The sequence below is a fragment of the Panthera onca genome, chromosome C2, assembly GCF_046562875.1.
Source record: "Panthera onca isolate mPanOnc1 chromosome C2, mPanOnc1 haplotype 2, whole genome shotgun sequence".
NCBI classification, from domain to species: domain Eukaryota; kingdom Metazoa; phylum Chordata; class Mammalia; order Carnivora; family Felidae; genus Panthera; species Panthera onca.
This window is the reverse complement of record NC_138347.1, coordinates 61,451,489-61,467,306: the sequence shown is the minus strand read 5'-3', so window position 1 is coordinate 61,467,306 and position 15,818 is coordinate 61,451,489. Positions and strand designations below refer to the sequence as shown.

Genomic DNA, 15,818 nt, shown 5'->3' with positions numbered 1-15,818 from the left:
TGTCTGCATTAGCTATAGAAACACACAGATACACTTTAAGATGTGGCATTTCCTGCCCAATAAAAACCCTTTGAAAAAGTGTTCCTCCCAAACTCTGATTTTAGATGTATCCTATCTACAGCTTTCCAGGCCTAGACTCCCCCCACTCCCCCCCCCCAAAAAAAAAAAGAAGAAGATAAAAGCTGAGGATATCATGCTTGGCTTTGTTTCCTGAGGTTTGGGATAAAGATCAGTAACAGCACTGGTGTGACCTAATGAGTTTCATCTGCTTCTGGGTTTTAGGGGAGCACACATTCAGACATAGGTTTGCAGAGCTGTGAGGAATAAAGACATCAAACACTAAGGAGTTGAAGCAGAGAGAGTAAACCTGCATGTCCTTCATACACAAAGCTCCATGCTTACCTGTTTGGCTTGTAGCCCTGCTTCCAGTGAGGTGCACAGTGTTATGTAATGACCTGGGGCTAGAGTATAAAGTCAGGAAGGATAAAGGGGGCAAAGCAAGGCTTGGTATTTTGCAAGTCTGTTCAAGGTAGGTTACAGAATGGATAATTATTCCCAGCGCTTGCCTCTTGGGTACACAAATCAGGCAGATATTGCTAGGAGATAATTACAGGTGTTTCCACAAAACCAACAGGGAAGTTTGGTAGTTCTGGATTATGGTTGCAGAGGTGACTTGGCAGCAAAGAAAACTTAATTATTTAAGCCACAGGGGAAAGTGAGAGACAAACAGTTGTTTCAAAAGTGTCATAAATTCAAGAATAAGTATTCTGTCATACATACAGTTTGGAAAGTTAAAAACAGAGTGGCACTACCAAGGACAACAAAAATTATTCCACCACATTAGCTTTCCTAACTTTTTCATTTCACCCTTGCTTCGAGCCCCAAATTCCTTCTCTCCACAGCACTGTTTTACCTGGATATACAGACCATAATTATAAGATAGCCATTTGTCACCATTTCACTCTATTTTGGGCTCCAAATATCTCTGGTACATCTTGATTTAACCCTTTGTCCTTGTTGGTGGTTTGTCTGAAACTTCATAGAAAGCTAACTAGTCTTCTGTAATAGCATTTGACTTCCATTCCCTTTTCACAAGCTAAGCAAGACATTAAATCTCCCTGGGCCTTAGCAGCACCATTTGTAGCATAACATCTACCATGCCCAACTTACAGGATTATTTCAGGAATCAAAAGAGATGAATATAGGGGTGCCTGGGTGGCTCAGTCGGTTGAGTGTCTGACTTCAGCCCAGGTCTTGATCTCATGGTTCATGAGTTCAAGTCCCCCTGGGGCTCTGTGCTGTCAGAGCAAAACCCACTTCGAATCCTGTGTCCCTCTCTATCTCTTTCAAAAATAAACATTAAAAAAAGAGATGAATATAAAATATGCTTTAAAACTACAAAGTGCAAAATGAACGGAAGTTGATTCTCTATATTTTCTTGATTTGGGAAAATTTGGAAAATAAAGAAATGCAAACACAGACAAAGTCTTTTCTCAGATGCACAGCTTTATATTAGGGCTAAAAAGTCTCCTTTCTCATTTCTGTGCAGTCACCTGGGGCAACTCCCCTCTACTAAGTTTGCAGAATCTGTCACATTCATATCTCGTTTTCTGATTCTCTGAATCCACAAAGTCCATGGGACATGGAAACTCTGGGCATATACTACTACCCAGATCCTTTTGACATTCCTTTGAGAAGTACACCTTCCAGGATGGAATGTGCCACATTAGTCTACACACACGCAAATACTCCTTATTCTGACGTTCAATTATTTCTGAATGCTTATAAAAGGATTGTAGAAAATTGTAGCATCAAAATAAAGACAATGCAAAAAGCAGAATCCCACAGGGGCAGAAGAATAGCTTGGATTTGTGGTGGGCACAGATCCTGGTGATTGGCCAGTATGTTTCCTCAGTCTTCTCTAGTCTGGATCCATCATTATTTTGTTGGTTTGTTGATTTGTGTGTTTTTCTCAATCCAGTTCCATCTATGGCATAGGTAGTACACAGTATTCCCAGGGAGAAGCATCATGGTGTTTGTCGGCCTTGGAGTGTGGTTGAGCTGTGTACCTTTCCTGTGTACTCATAAGTATTTTACCATCAAATGAAAAGATATTTTAGTTAACTAGTAAAAGTCTTACATACTGACTCAGAGGATATGTTTTACTCCTTGGTTTAATCCTAACATGACTAGATTTGTAATGCCATAGCATCTTTGTATGTGTACCTCTTCCATGATTCCTAGACAATATTGCTAAAAGGAACTCAGAGTGGAGGCCATGGTAGATGAAAGAGAACAGACACTGGAGACTTAACAGCTACATGGAGTCCACTAATGCAGCACCCAGTCTAAGTTCCTGGCTCCCATTCTAACACTCTTACTGCAATACCTGGCTTCCATTTGCTACACATATCTCATATTTTCTTGTCTGAGAGAGGAATTTTAAAATAGTAGGAACAGAAAAGTTAAAGGCCTGATAATTATGCAGAAGGCAGGGTTGATAGTGGCAGGGAGCCAGCACAGAATGAGCCCTTGTGAGCACTTCTGTCTTTCCTTGAGTAGCGGAAAGAGTTCAATCACATTCATCAAAGATTAAAGTGCTTTGAGTTACCCCTCCAGAGCACTTAGAAAGAGATGCCTTCTTCTCTGTCATCCAGAGCAGCTTAAGTTTTTCCATCTATTAATTTTCTACATCTGGTATAGTTTTTCCAGCTTTCCACCAGAGCTTCCTCTTAAAAACTAATGGGTCATTCAGAAACATCCACTTTTCCTTCTCTGAAAAAGTTTTGAGAAGTTTGAAGGGCAGGAGGATGGGAGAATGGGGTCAATCTGGGGAAAGAAAAAAGTAAAGATTCATTTTGTTTTTAGAACCCCTGGTTTCCAGCTCTGGATCACATATCCGTAAAAATGGTTGTGTAAACTAAATAGAATGACTGGTGGGAGAAAACCTGAATCATTCAACCCTGAGAGAATGCAGGAGTCTGAATCAGGTTCAACTCAATTCAACAAGTATTGATTGACTGCCTACAATGTGCTATCACAGGGTTAGCAAGCTAAAAAGTAAAAAACCTACAGAGAGGAGAGTGATTAAAGCTCTCTCACCTATTGTACTTGGTGCTCTTTTATACCTGAATCTTGACTCACAACTTAACTCATGAATTATAGGAAATTTTTGTGGGAAGCTTTTGCCTTCAGAGTATCCATTTCCCCCCGCCCCACCCTTGGTAATAGGATAATGATTTGCCTTGGGAAAATCCCCTTCCTAGTTTCAACCCATGACATTTGTTAAAACCGATTCCATCACCTGTAACAGGGGAAGAAATGTGATGTAAGCTAAGGTGACCAGCACATGACATTACCCTAACTACAGTGATTGATTGGTTCAGGAGAGAGCACATGATAGTATCAGAGAAATCTGAGACTATTTTCCAGAGTCACCAAGAGATACCTTATTTCTGGGGAAGTTTATGAGAGCATAGATTAAGGATCTGAAGCTGCTGGCAACCATATTGCCATTAAAAGAGGCAGAAGAGAACTAATCCAGAGACAAGCGCCAAAAGAAAGAACCCTAAAGCCACTGTTGCAGCCCTTAGGAACAACCCCTCCAGAGACAATCCCCTTTGGAATTTTCAGTTACTTAAGAGAATTTTTTAGGGCACCTGGCTGGCTCAGTTGGAAGTGTGCAACTCTTGACCTAGGGGTCATGAGTTCAAGCCCCATGTTGGGAGTAAAGCTTACTAAAAAGAAATAAACTTTAAAAAAGAGAATTTTTTTTTTCCATACCCAGCTTGAATTGGATTTATTGTCAGTTGCAATTCAAAGAATACTAACAAACCTATTTGTATATTTGATGAATTATCCCAAAGGATATCAACTTTCCTTCTAGTACCCTTAACTGATAGAAAAGATAATCATTAAGAAATCACATTTATGATTTTTATGTATAGCTGTATAAGTATGTAATTTGTTTTAATTATGCCTTCCCATCAGGAAGGAATCCACAAGTACAGACCAACTCTCATTTGTTAATTTGGATAAAGGTAACACTAAACTTAAAACCAATGAACAAGAATGTAAGTTCCTAGGGAAGGAGAATGAATATTAGGATGTGTTTATTAATGGGCACATTTGCTGATGGTTTTGTCGACGCCTTCTACTTGATATCTCCTAATATAAACAGATCATAATATAAGCACATGTGGGGTCTCCTCTCCCCCAGCTGTGTGTAATATGGGACTTACTGAATTCCAAGAGATTGACAGTTCTGTTCACTTGGTCTAAAAGATCCTGGGACAATATCAATTTTCATATTTCAGTAGCATAAAGTTTACCATCTCTATAAAGCTACTTAATTTATTACAGGATGTAATAAATTTTCTAGCCACCATTTCAAGAGTTTTACATGCCAAACATTTCATTGAAACTTCACAAGACCCTATTATAAATCCTATTAAAAATTAGAAAGCTGAGGTTCTTAAAAATTAAATACCGTAATCAAAAGTCAGCTAGAAATGGAGAGCTGGATTTGAAACTATGTCTATATGATCCCAAGCCTAGTACCTTAACTATATTATTCTCAGCCCATAATAGTCTCATCTTCTCATCTTTTGCTCACCATCATGATTTCCAGTGGAGTCCAACAGAATCTTGAGCCAACTAATTCAATTTCTTGAGGTTCTGCCCCACACGCCACTCTTTCCTCACCTCGATGCTAGGTAGGATTCCCCAGCTTCCCAAACTTTGAAGTAGGTTTTTTTTTTTTGGCTTGTTTTTTGATTTTGTTGTTGTTGTTGTTGTTGTTGTTGTTGTTTAGGGAGAGAGGGGTGGGGGGGAGAGAGAGAGAGAGAGAGAGAGAGAGAGAGAGAGAGAGAGAGGGTGAAGATCCCAAGCAGGCTTCATGCTCAGCACAGAGCCCATTTAGGGCTCAATCCCATGACCCTGGGATTATAACCTAAGGGGAAATCAAGAGTCGGACACTCAACCGAGACAACCAGACACCCCCAAACTTTGGAGATTTAATCCATCTCAGAGAGCAACTACTCAGGGAGACTCAGCCTCCGTGTGGGATAAAGGAAATAACACATCTAGTCCTTTGTAACCCACTGTCCTATTACAAACTCCTCTTCCTCTTTAAATCAATTCCTCTTCTAAAGCAAGCACCAAATCTCAAGTTATTGGGACAGCTTACTCAAATGAAGGATCATTTAATGAGATGCTAAATGCTGCAAATTCCCTCTTCAAAATTACTCCTGTTACTTTCTAATCCTACTACTACCTTTGTTGTACTACCTTCTCTCCTTAGTATTATTACAAGTTCTTCCTATGCAGTATCCATTTCTGATCTCTCCCTTCTCGACTCCAACTGAAGTATAACCTAAAATACCCTTTACATCACATTACCTGCCAGTTTAAAAAAGAAAAAAAAGGAGGGGGTGCCTGGGCAGCTCAGTCAGTTACCCATCCCACTCTTGATTTCGGCTCAGATCATGATCTCTGTGAGACTGAGATCTCGGTTCGTGAGACTGAATCCTGAAGCAGGCTCTGTGCTGACAGCCCTGAACCTGCTTGGATTCTCTCTTTCCCTCTCTCTCTGCCTCTCCCTGGCATGCATACACATGTGCACTCTCTTTCTCTCTAAATAAACTTTAAAAAAGACACACAAAAAACTTCATATTCTCCCATTGTTTGCCGAATGACTTTTTAAAAGTTTTAACATAGCTTCTAAGGATTTCCATAAACTGGCCTCTGTCTACTTCTCCCTCCCTTTACCTCTCACCCCACATAAACTTCTATTCTGGTTTCTGGACTTTAAAACTCACCTTGTTTTTTCAGCCCTATGATCTTGTTCATATTGTTTACTCTGCATAAGACCCACTTTCTCTTGCTTCCACCCACAGAGATTCTATTTCATCCTTAATGACGGAGATTATTTTCCCTCTCTTCTGAAACTCCAACCAAAAATTATTCTTCCTCTGAACACCTAGGGAGCTTAGATATCATTACTTCCTTGGTATTTATTCCACATTGCCTTGTACTACAACAATGCAAATTTCATCCTTTCCACCAGTATTATACTTTTAAGAGAAGTGAAAACTTATACATGTCTATGCACCAATACAGCATCTGGCCTAGTGCCTTGGCTATAAGAGATATTGTACATATATGCTAACTGAATAAATGAAATTTATGAAATGGGTAAAACACTAGGGTAGTCAACATCTGAGATAGTCTCTAAGGATTCTTGCCTCCTGGTATTTAGCCCTTGTGTAACCTCCTCCCACGCTGAATAACCAATAAGATATTGCAGAAATGACAGAATGGGATTTCAGACATAATGTCATTAAAAGATATTATGAACATGAGAGTGGCCATAACATCAACTATGGACTTTGGGTGATTATGATGTGTCAAGGTAGGTTCATTAATTGTAACAAAGGTATTACTCTAGTGGGGTAAGTTGATAATGGACAAGGCTAGCATTTGTGAAGACAGGGGTTATATGGAAAATCTCTGTATTTTTCCCTTAATTGTGCTATGAAACTAAACCTCCTCTAAAAAGTTGTCTTTTTTTTTTAACAAAAGATACCGTGGTTTCCACTTTATGTTCTCTTCCATACGTGTTCTTGGGAAAGGGAACAACCACGTCATACGGACACTCAGGTAGTCCTATGGGTTGGTCATATGGTGGGGAACTGAGCTCTTCTGCCAACAGCCAGCACCAACGTGTTTAGTACATGAGTGAGCCATCTTGACAGTGGATTCCCCAATCCAAATCTTCAGATGACTACAGCCCCAGCTAATATCTTGACTGTACTCTGAGACAGAATCACCCAACTCTCCTGCTTCAGAAATCCTGACCCACAGAAACTGTGAGATAACAGGTCTATGGCCTTGAGACCTAAATTTAATGATAATTTCTTACAAAGCAATATATAACTAATACATTAATCCATCATGGTTGTGATAAGCACAAGAACAAGAAAGACCAAAAAACTTCCACTGGGTTTGAGGAGAAATATTGGAAATAATGAATATCTGAGTTGTGCATGCAGATTTTTCTATTGCTAGAGACCATGAATGAAAGTTTTCAGCATCCAGATCTCTGCACAGGTTTCTGATCTATGAGCCACATCTCTGAGTAGTTTGTAATACTAATTATCAAGCATATAATATTGGGGACTATCATTTGCTTGTATGCCAAAAAGTGTTCTAATATCTTTCCAACAACCCCAGGACATAGGTACTCTCATTATCCCCATTTTACAGAAAAGGCCACTGAGGCACACAGATTAACTTGTGAAACCAGCTCTGCCAGGTCTGAAATCTTGAGCATCTAGACAGTCTGGATTTACAGCCCATACTCTGAATCACTATGCTCTGTGAAACATCATGCTTCTTTTAGCACTTGACAATAAATACAGCATTTTACAGAAATCATTTAAAGTATTAAAATTAAGTTTATTTAAAATTGGTGGCTAAGATTAACTCCTAGATTGGCCTGGCAATCTTTAATTGGTTACAAGATGGTTTTACTTTATTTCTTTTGATAGTTAAAATTGTGAAATAAAGCTGAGAGGCTGTCTCATTCTCAACTCCCTTAAGAGACTCCTCTCAAAGCCTTGAGTTTATTTATCTCCAGCCTAGTGGGATTTGAAAGATCCTTTGATTCAGGTTGGGTGCATCAAACAGTGATGTTTGGATCCAGACTGCAATTGTTGATTTTCCAAATAAAATTCAATTCATATTATTCTTTTGTTGAAGTCTGGAAGGAATATGATAAAGAAAAAAGTACAATTTGGGAGATATTTTTATTTGACCTATTTTCAACAAATGCTGTTCAAACTCCTGAGAAAGATAAGAAAATCTGTAAGACCCTACCCTCAAGGAGTTTATAATCTAAGAGTTATAGATTCATTATAATAGCTTCTCAACATCAGTAAAAATAAATTATATTGTAAGAACCCAATAGATTTTTTTTTACATTGTAATTATCCAACAAAATCTTCCACAGAATGGGTCGTAGAGATTCAAAACAGATCCCTTTGCAATATTCTCAATGCAAACTTACATGTTTATTTCTTCATTTTCAGGGAGCAGGAAGGGGCAGAGCAAAGGGAGAGAGAATCTCAAGCATGCTGCACACTGTCAGCACAAAGCTCCATGCAGGGCTCGATCCCACAAACAGTGAGAACATGACTTGAGTTGAAATCAAGATGCTTAACCGACTGAGCCATGTAGGTGCCCCAAGATGCCATTTTTATAAAACAATTACAGCCACCACAAAACACTCTGTGTAAACTTCTGCTTGAAAATCTTTGTGTATGATAAGTATTTTCAAAATGTATTATTTTAAAATACTATATATAAATACATACTTATTAGAAGTAGTGAAAAAAGACAGATACATATAAAAAAAAAAAGTCTCTTCCCTCACCCTTCCTCCATTTCTAGTCTCTCAAGCTAACCAGTTTATGTCTCTTACCAATAACTTACCACACACCTACACAAAGATTTTCAAGCAGAAGTATACACAGTGTTTTGTGGTGGCTGTAATGGTTTTATAAAAATGGCATCTTGGGGCACCTACATGGCTCAGTCGGTTAAGCATCTTGATTTCAACTCAAGTCATGTTCTCACTGTTTGTGGGATCGAGCCCTGCATGGAGCTTTGTGCTGACAGTGTGCAGCATGCTTGAGATTCTCTCTCCCTTTGCTCTGCCCCTCCATGCTCCCTGAAAATGAAGAAATAAACATTTAAAAAAATAAGTAAAAATGAGATCTCAAAAACTATAAACTTTCAGGGAACGTTGTTCCTCATAGTATATTATAGATATTCCATCAAGTCAATAGATAAAAGAATTAACTCATTTCTGATAAAAGCTGCATAATGGCCCCAAACTATATATTAGTTTATTCCACCATTTTTTTCTTGATGGCCATTCAACTCTTCTCTAGATACTTTTGTCACTACAAATAGCACCACAGTTAAACATTCCTGTGCATATGGCTTACATACAGCTTTTATTTCTAAGATGAAGCTCTATGGGGGTGGGGAGGTCACTGGGTATTGAATATCTATTTTCAGATTGTAATAGAAATTTCTAGATTATTTTTCATAGCTAGATTACAGTACTTCATTTTGTCACGTGCCAAAGAAATCTATACTATATCCTTGCCAGCCCTATATCTTCTAATTCAATAGCTTAGTTAATATGGAACTAAGGGGAAAGACCTGGGATCCCCCTTAAAGGGAATCCACATGGGAACCAAACCTACAATTGCAGGCCATCTGTCACCATTTAACTGAGCACAATACATATACTGAGGTCCAAGTTGGATATTCTATTCCTCCTATAAGTGAGGTCCTGCAGGACATCTTGAATTGTGCTCACATCCAACCATAAAATGAGAATTCACTGAACTCTCAGGACACTTGTAAGCCCCTGAAACAGATGGTGTATACCTCAATACCCAAAAGTTAGTTGGTAGCAGTGTGCATTGTGAAGTCCTCAGCACTTGTATTTGGAGAAGACTGGACAGTGTGAAAACCACCCCATCATATAATCATTTTAAAAGATACCTCCAGGGGTGCCTGGGTGACTCAGTTGGTTAAGCGTCTGACTTGATTTCAGCTCAGGTCATGATCTCATGGTCATGAGGTCAAGCCCTGCTTCAGGCTCAGCAAGGAGCATGGAGCCTTCTTGGGGTTCTCTCTCTGCCCCTCCTCCACTTGTGCTCTCTCAAAATAAACATTTAAAAATTAAAAATTAAAAAAAAAGAGATACAGCCAATGGCCCATTTCATTTCTAAACAAGAGGATGTTACAAAGTAGTTTTAGTTTGGTAAAGGCAATTATTATTTCAGTATGGTTTGGAGCCTCAGGAATTCTAAAACAGTATAAATGTTGATAGTGAATTAAAAGGCTTAATTTTAATATCTAGACAGTTGAGACACTATGGCCAATTCATACAGACAAATAGTGTTACTACTTCAGAATATTACTCACACTGACTCTTTTCAACTTCTAAAATATTTGTAACCAAATGAAAAGTTAAAAACAACCTGGTGACATTTAAAAAATTTTCAGCCTCTACCTTCACAACGTGTGTGGAGAGTTTTCTTTTCTTTTAGAAATATCCTCTAATAACCAACAATGGATTGGTATTCAAAAGAAATATAAATAAAGAAGAAAGCTTCAACCTAGAAAAATGTACCAGTCCCTGCACTAGAGAAAAACTATAGCTTGGCCTTGGTCTGTATGATTTTTCCAATTCCAAATTGGAACACTAGACTATATTGTTCCTTATCTCTCAGAATGCCAAGAAACCAATTATGTTAAATAATATTGCCTGAAGGGATTTTTTTTTCCAGAGTCACTAGAGAAAGATCAATGCAATAACCTAGGACCTCAAATGTCAATATTTAGTTTTAGGAAGCCCATAGTTTTCAAAATATTAGTTTTGTTAAATAATATTTTTCAAAACAGACTCAAAAACTAACAATATTCCTATTGTGATCCTTTGGTGTACAGTAGTTAAAGAATATATCAGGACTAGTAATAAAGTATAAATAACAAATATTTACCAAAATAATATTACAATGAAAATATAAGGCTCTTATATCAATCCAAAGGACTTATTTAACTGACTACAATCTTTAATAGAAATATCAATCGGATGGGTTGGATATTCACTCCCTGCATTACCCACATACTGCAAAAAACTGCACATTTGTCTGACTCACATAAATAATAAATTGTCCTTTGTACAAAGATGAACCTTTATTGTTCAATCCCTCAATCAAAATGGAAGTGCCAAAATGAAAACTATATCCCCAGGCAAGAAAAGGGTGAGCTTTAGGAGATACGGGATTTAAAACAAAATTAATATTGTAAAGTAAGAAAGAAGAGATTGAAATATATATCAGGGGAATAATATCTAAATAACTTAACATTAGCAAGGGATCCTGTGAGAAAATAATGAGCTATTTAAAACATATGTGCAGAACTCACCACAGGCAGCATTTCTTCAAAGGAAGGAAAAAAGCTTGATCTGGTCAGGGCGATGACCCTAACAGTAAAAGCTCTGGGTTCTATTTCACATTGTTCCATTGAGATTACTGTGATGATTTGAGGCAGACCATGTCTGTCGGTGGAGTCCCACGTATTTTCCATATACCCCTTCTCAATATTCATCCAGTGAAGCTATGCTATAATGAGCCCAGGTAAAGCCAGAAGCATAAACATTTAATAGCATAGTTCTCAATAGGGAATAGCCAACAAATACAGCCTATTACTCAGGTTTACACTGTGTTGCAAAACAAAACAAAGACAACACACACACACACACACACACACACACACACACACACACACAGTTTCTGGAGAGAACGAGGTCACTATTGGCCTCTTCAAAGAGCTTGATTGATGGATACATATGGATAGTACCTCCCTGTCTGTATCGTCTTCATTGCCCACCTTCCTCCAGATTGGCTGATCCAAATTGTTCAAATAAGAGGACACACACTGGGCCTTTCAAATGTTGAAAATTTCAACAATCAATTAATAACACCCCTCAGGTTCCTTTTTGTACACTTATTGTCCCAAGAATTTGGAGATTTAAGATATGATCCAAGTATGCATACTCTTATCCACCTTATTTAGATCTCTCAACTTTGCATTTTCCTCTGCTTCTCAAGGGTGTATGTAAGGCCTGAACTGTAATATCCAAGCCTGGGTTTTAGCTGGAAGGTGAAAATGATGCAAGTAAGCCTCTCGGCCTCTTTGGTTTTAGGCCATTCAATATACATTGCTTAGAAAAAGACTTCTCTGCACCAGAGTTCTACATTGGAGTTGGGATCCAAAGCTCCAGCTAATGGTCATATATTATTTTTTTCTTGCTTTGGCCTCCTCTGTGAAAATATTTCCTAGAGTCTTCCTAGGTGAGAATGGCCAGGAAAGATTTGGATGTGCAGACTCTAAGTCTTTTAGCCAAATACCATTACACCATTTAAACAGCATACAAGCATAGGTAACTTGCATCCTATTTTGACATGACTCTGTTGCTACAAGAAATACAAACCATAATGTCAAATTTAAGTACTTACAAATCCCCTAGAAGTTGTAGGTTGAGTATTCTATTATCTTAGCAATGAAACTAGTAGGTCCATGGTAAGTAGTTTCTACTTGGATAGAGAACCACTTCTCTGAAACTTTTGCAGAGCATGTAGACTGCTTCGGGCACTGTTTTGGCTAAGGCCATGAGACCAAACACCATGCAAGGTTCAATTAGAAACGGGCCAGGTTCCATAGAGTACAGATCAATGTCCCCAAGCCTTTTATCTTCCACATTACACATTTCTGTCCATCAGCCACTCACGTTAACATTCCCCAAATCTCCCTTCTCCTCATTACTCAGCTTCCAAGTCTATTGGCTATTCCTGTTATTCTATGGCTAAAGCTTAGGCTTTGTTAGCCTCCATTGAGAACATGTATATACCTTCTAAGCCTTCTGAAGGAGTTTGGGGGTGATGTTTTGCAATCATTCTCTCAGTTGTCACCAGGTAAAACAATTCCTCCTGGCATCACATATTAGCACATCCCTATATAGGCGTTCCTTCTCTGATCCTGTAATAGGCATAAACCTTCTACTCTCCTTTAGGTTAGAATGATTCTTCTAGGCTATAAAGATCCCTTGAAGGGCACTATAGTAGAGTCTCTTGTTATCTCTCAGTACACTCCAAACCCAGATCTCCTATGGGCTTAGCCATAAGACCTTGTTAGTTGTCCCTAATATCTGCTCTCCATTTCTTCCACAGCAATAGTTTTACCTGAGTACATGACTACCTAATTAAGGATCTTTTTTAGTCTTCATTGTAGGTGAAGGTGAAAGAGTCCAATGTTACTAATTCAGACCACTTGGATGTGAGAAGTGTTGTGTCCCTTCCAGGTCTTGTTTCTAAAAACAATTGGACATATACTCCCCTGATTCCTTTCTACTTCCCACTGACTGCCTAAGAGACAGAAAGAAAGGGAACTTTTCTCCTAAACCCAGAGATGAAAGCCTGAGGCTGAGATTGGCAGCACTATTTTACAGATCTGGATTACATGAGAGAGAAATAAACTCTTATTTAAACTACAGTATTTTGAGCTCCATTTGTGATTGAAATTTTAATCTGTAAATAGCAAATTTCCCTCCCATGTATGTTTATAGTCACTCTCCAAATCGCCTAAGTAGTACAGTTTTCCAAGACAAATAAGCCCAACTATAACAATAATCCTTGATTATGCAATTCTAGCATAAAGGACCTTGAAGGGGGCTAGTAGTTTTATAATCCTCTAGTCAACAAAGAAACAGATCACATTGTTTATAACTGTTGTGAGTTCTATTCTGCATGTTGCTAAAGAAGTTTTCAAGCATCCCACATTCTTTCTTTACAACTGGTCCAATTCAGTATCCTATTGTGCAGAACCATATAGTTTTCTTTACTAGATGTGGTTATCTGAAGAGTGAAACAACTATGCCTCTCTTTAAAAGAAATTGAGACATGACCACCAATCACACATCCCCTCAACCTAACTCGAGAAGAGGAATTTGTTGAGCTCTTATGAAAATTGTCCTTATATAGCTTCTAAATTGTTCCTTTACATCTCAGTCTGAATATTAAGGTGGACACACAAGGCAGACATTCTGCAGTATTTTTCCATCCATTGGTGATAAGGGCTGCTGCTATTTTCTCTCTGTGGGATACACAAGATGATTTGCTATAGTTCCCATTGTTTATAAAATAGTGTTAACCAAATTCTCTCATCTGAAGTAATAATCTGTCTCAATAATTATTTCACATCTTTTTTACCCTTTCCACTTCCTTCTTAGAGGGCCCCATAATAGCACCATGTCATCCTAAAAGGAACATGGAACTTTTAGGTAGGTCCTTCTGGAAGTGGAAGGAGAAAACCAGAGCAGACTTTTATAGCAGTTATGAGCCAAGAAATACTGTGATGTCAATTTTCAGGCATGTGGAAATGTTCCCCTGGGATTTTTTTTTTTTCCTTTTTTTAAGGATCCTAAGAGCCAGTTTGAGAACCACTTGTTTAGGGTGCACAGACCATCATCAAACGTTACTATCAACCATTGTTTGAATCTCAATCTCCCTATATTAGAAATTGTGATTGAGACAGAGAAATCCCTTACCAAGTAACTTTCAAAGGAAAGGAAATGAAATGTAAATTTGTTCTACATTTCTTAACATCTGCTTCAGACATTTAAGATGCCTTCTAGGAACATGCTAACACCCTTTCATCTCTCTTATCAACTTACTTATTATCCTGTAACAACAACCTGGAGTTCTTTATGTCATTCTACATATCATTCTAAAGAAGCCATCCCTCCCTTTTCACATTCTCCCCTCCCATTGCCTCCAACACCATCTGTATTATACAAGTACTGCCCGATAGATTGATCTGAACCACACCATTCTGTTTGCACTGTCCAATCCACACCAATCACAATTGATACACATCAATTCCAATATGTTGCACAATCTGTCATGCATATGCCATTTTACTAAACATTCACATTGAATGGAATAATAAATGCTGTTTTTTTTTTTTTTTAACATTGAGTACAGGATAACAACAACTGTTCTTCAGTTCCTTGCATTATGGCTGACATAAGACAGATAAATTAGTACTCCACAGAGTGACAAGACACAATTGGGATTATTTTGGAGACCATACAACCATATGTCAATATACCTCTTGCATTACTATTAAACACTGAATCTTTGGAAGCAGAAGGCTTTTTGGATGCTTTGATGTTTACTCCTTTCTGACTTAACTGCCCTAGCACAATCATTCTAATGAAATGGGCAAAGGCTTTGTGAAACCAGTATCTTCATTAACACCAAAATGGTTACCGTACCCAGGCTCGATGTGTATTATCCCTTAAAAGCAACTGATAAATAACTCCATAAAGTAGGTGAGAGCCTATATATTGACATCCACACTCACAAACTCACAGGATTTTTATATTGTTTATCCAAGAAATATTCACTGCACATCCCCTTTCCCTGCACCAAGCCATATACTCTGCTAGAATACTGAAGTGCTGTACTCATTTAGCAATCCCAAAACAGTGTCATCAGCCCTGGAGCATGCTCTTTTGTTCGGCTCCTTTTCAATTCAGTGATAGCTGAACAATTCACTAGGTGATACCTGAAGGAAAAATAGAGAAAAACAAAATTCTTTGAGTTTTCATATTTCTTACATAATATAGAAATTAATGATCCTAAAGAATGTGTATTTTAATATATTACGATGTTGAAACACTTGAATCTATACTGACACACACAGAACCAGAATACAAAGTATTTCCGGTAGAAAAAAAAGAGAGAGAGAGAGAGAGAAAACACAAGGTTTTTCTGCTTTTAAATAAGCCAGTCAAATAGCTCAGCCTGAAATGCTGTATGTGTCAGCGTGAGATAATCCTGCCCTCTCTTCCTCTCTCCTGCTTCTCCAGGGAAATGACTCACACCTGGTCACTGCCCTTGATATGATGTTTGATATTCTAAATTCCCATCAGCCCCACACAGCTAGAATGATGTCAGCACAGTTGACATTGTTAGATCCCTGCTCTGCTTACATCAACTCCCTGTCGCTCGGGCGTCAGATGAGTGTGGCAAAGGGGAGAAGGAAGTCATCATCTTCTTAGCAACCAAGCCCACATAGCCAGGATCCAAAAATGACATCTGGCACTTTGCTTCGGGGATTTCCAGCACTTCCCAGAATTTCAGCCAGATTGGAATACTGCTGCTCTGAGT

The 15,818-nt window shown here is 38.3% G+C and overlaps 1 long non-coding RNA gene across 4 annotated transcripts in view; it reads right to left on the bottom strand.

Annotated features, from left to right (window-relative positions):
* The window catches only part of LOC132684177 (uncharacterized), a 406,296-nt gene that overhangs the window by 308,631 nt on the left and 81,847 nt on the right, over nt 1-15,818 (bottom strand). For 2 of the 4 annotated variants that reach the window (XR_013557914.2, XR_009612598.2), the window contains one exon: nt 15,019-15,213. The exons of the other annotated variants lie outside the window; for them this stretch is intronic. This is a non-coding gene — a long non-coding RNA (uncharacterized LOC132684177). Of the gene's footprint in view, nt 1-15,018; nt 15,214-15,818 lie in introns of those variants that run through there. 4 annotated transcript variants of the gene reach the window in all.